The 3,457-nt window shown below is 42.6% G+C and overlaps 1 pseudogene; it reads left to right on the top strand.

The window, feature by feature from the left end:
• The first annotated feature begins 888 nt into the window (after window positions 1–888).
• Window positions 889–1,990, top strand: LOC100623136 (small ribosomal subunit protein uS12-like; annotated as a pseudogene).
• The last annotated feature ends 1,467 nt before the right edge of the window (window positions 1,991–3,457 follow it).

The following is a 3,457-nucleotide window of genomic DNA, read 5'->3' as shown; positions in this document are numbered from 1 at the left end:
TCTGTGTATCCCTTGAGGAGTTACTAGGACTCTGCTCTATCACTACAGTATCGTCTGCCCTTTCTCTGATCCTGCATTCCTGTGTTCCCTTAAGAAATTTAATTTCCAAGACACGTTCAAGGGCAAGCATTGTGGCCAGGCTTAGATCCCAAAATGGCTTAGGCCAAAATGTCTTTTCAAGTCCAGAAAGCCAGGCCTGGTTCTCTTTCTATGGGAACCCCTTAACCCATCTGCTTATAAGCCTATGGGTCCTTCACCTTGGCTATACATCAGCCCCCGCCCCCCCCATGCCAAACTTCACAGTCTCTGAAAAATACAAAATCTCCCCAGGTGACGCATACCCCCAAATTTGAAGACTGTTACATTTGATGAAATTTTCAGACAAAATGTGTGACATAAATTACAAAACAAGGCTAAGTTCCCCCCCAACTTTTCAGTTTCATTATAAATGTTTTATTCGTTACATAAAATTTGGAAAAAAGAAAAAAAAAAAACATTCACAACCAAAACATAAAGAAACCATTTAATTATATTTTCTACTAATGTTTTTCCTATCCATATTTTTCTATAACTAAGGCCCCAATGTAAATACACAAAGAACATTTGGTTTTATTTTGTACTACTTGACACGACAAGGAAGGATTTTCCAAGAGAGGCAGGCAGTATGATTATCAGAAAGTAAATAAAAACCCTCCCTTCGCCTGAGGTCCATCCCTCCCACCCACTCTTATCCTCACCAGGTCAAAACAAGACCTCTCCAAAGTACAACATTAAAACAAAAACAGCAAGTCAGGACTCACTGATTTTACCTCAGAGCCTTACCAGATAAGGACTCTTAATAACAAAGCTTCCATTTAGGGATGTTGAACTGCTTTCCCCTTCAGGTTCTAAGGGCCACTTGCTCTGATGTGCAGGTCCCTTTAAACCTTGTTTTTTCTACACCTGGGAAGTCATGAGAGGATCTTTAAGCCAACAACAAGGAGTTTTGAGTCACACCCTGACCTGATGTCCCTTCCTGCCCTCCAGAAGGCCGAGGGCCTGGGATGGATAATGGGATTCCAGCCCAGGAGGGAGCATCCATTCCCACTTAGCGACAGAGTGACGCAAGGGAGCTGCCAGCTGGAGGTGGCTGTTCTGCCCTTGAGTGAAGGTGTTGTGACCCTCTCGGTCTTCTGGCAGCTCCCTCAAAACCACCTTGCCCTTTTTGCTCAGGCCTGTGGTGCCGGCAGGATGGGCAAGTGCCTTGGACTTTGTATTCCCAGGAAGCTCCGTAACCACTGATGGGATCAGAAGTGACACGATACACAGTACAAGAAAACTCACTTGGGCACAGCCCTGAAGGCCAGCCCTTCTGGAGGCGCTTCACATGCAAAGGGAATTGTGCTCAACAGGTAGGGGTTGAAGCCAAATAGCCAGATTCTGCCATCAGGACCTGTGTCAGGATTCAGCTAAGCAAGAATGCCAAAAAAAAAAAAAATCACAGCCTTTGTACCCAGTGATGGTTGTTTGAACTTCATTGAGGAAAATGATTCTTATTGCTGGATTTAGTCACAAAGGTCATGCTATTGGTGACATTCCTTTTTTTTTTTTTTCTTTTTTGCTTATTATTATTATTTTTTTTTAGGGCCACACCCAAGGCATATGGAAGTTCCCAGGCTAGGAGTCGAATCACAGCTGCGGCTGCCAGCCTACACCACAGCCACAATAATGGGGGATCCTTAAACCACTGAGTGAGGCCAGGGATTGAAGCTGCATTGTCATGGGTACAAGTAGGGCTTGTAACCTGCTGAGCCACAACAGGGACTCCCTGTCAGTGACATTCCTGGAGTCCATTTTAAGGTTGTCAAAATAACCAACATCTCTCTTTTGGCCTTATACGATGGCAAGAAGGAGAGACCAAGGTCCTAAGCTTTGACAGTAAAAGCAGGATAGCCTTACATTTTCATATGCCAAGGGTCGGGGGAGGAACAGCTTGCCAAGGGCATGAGTTCTTGTCAACAGGCAGCAGTCCTCTCCAGAAATCTAAATTCTCTTTGAATAGTTTATATTTCAGTTAGGTTACTATGCACTAGTAACCTCTACTTGGCATAATTATGAAGGGCAACTCTGGGAGAAATTAAACAGAAGTGACCACATATATACTGTATATGCACATACATCGATCGTCCATAAAGTACATGTGTGAAGATGATGTGTCTGAACACACATTATTTACATTGTAAAGGAGAGTGAACCAGATCTCATTCCAGATGACAACCCCCCCCCCCATATCCCTTATGATCCATGGGCAGGGGTGGAAATGACAGAATCCCTCTGAAACCCCACCAGACAATACATCCTCAAATTACAATGGGGTTATTGGCTGATAAACCTGTCATAAGTGGAAAATACATACATTGAAAATACATTTACTATACCTAACCTACAGAACATCATAGCTGAGCCCAACCCAAATTAAATGTGTCAGAATACTTACATTAGCCTGCAGCTGGGTAAAATCATCTAGCACAAGGCTTATTTTACCATAAAGTACTGAATATCTCGTGACATTTATTGAATACTGTACTGAATACAGAATGCAGGATGGTTGTCTGTGTATTGGTTGTCTACCCTTGTTCTTGCAGGGCTGACCAGGCACTGAGGCTGCCCAGCACCACCAGACAGCATGTTGCTAGCTCAGGAAATGGTTAAAATTGAAAATTCCAAGGATGGTTTCTACTCAGTGCATATTACTTTCACATCATCCTAAAGTTGAAAATTTTTAAGTTGTACTATCATAAGCTGGGGACTACACAAGTCTGTACTTGGTGACCTAGGAAGGGCCTTTGCCCCTGCAGAGCCCAAATCAGGGCTTTCCAATTCTGTTTGCATAAAATACAGCTGTTTTACAAAGTAAACAGGGTGAGCAGAATAATTTAAACAAGAATGGCTGTTGTCTTTCGGCTAAACCATAGATTCTTTAGGATTTAAGACTATAAAGCCTTCAAAATCAATCACTCTCTAAAAGATCATTCCAAAAATGGATTTTATTCATCAGAATGCTGCCTTTTTCCAAAAAAAAATTGGAAGTGGGTTAGATAAAGAACGTGTCTGCATTAAGATTTACAAAGTAGAGGGTGTTCCCTGGTGGCTCAGCAGGTTAAGGATCTGGCATTGTCACTCCTGTGACTCTGGTTACTGCTGTGGTGTGGGTTCAATTCCTGGCCCATGAGTGCAGCCAAAAAAAAAAAAAAAAAAAAGATTTACAAAGTAGAGAGTTCCCTGGTGGCTCATTGGGTTACAGATCTGGCATCATCACTGCTGTAGTACAGATTCAATCCCTGGCCTGGGATATTCCACATGCCTTGGGCACGGCCAAAAAAAAAAAAAAAGAAAAAAGAAAAAGTTTAATAAGAGTTTCTATTGTGGCTTAGCAGTAATGAACCTGACTAGTATCCAAGAGAATGAGGGTTTGATC

This window comes from Sus scrofa, chromosome 15, assembly GCF_054392235.1.
Source record: "Sus scrofa isolate SSC_HxYL_T2T_F1_AM1 chromosome 15, Sscrofa_HxYL_maternal_Yorkshire_Landrace_v2.0, whole genome shotgun sequence".
NCBI lineage: Eukaryota > Metazoa > Chordata > Mammalia > Artiodactyla > Suidae > Sus > Sus scrofa.
The sequence above is the reverse complement of the archived record's forward strand: the minus strand, read 5'-3'. Positions and strand labels throughout refer to the sequence as shown.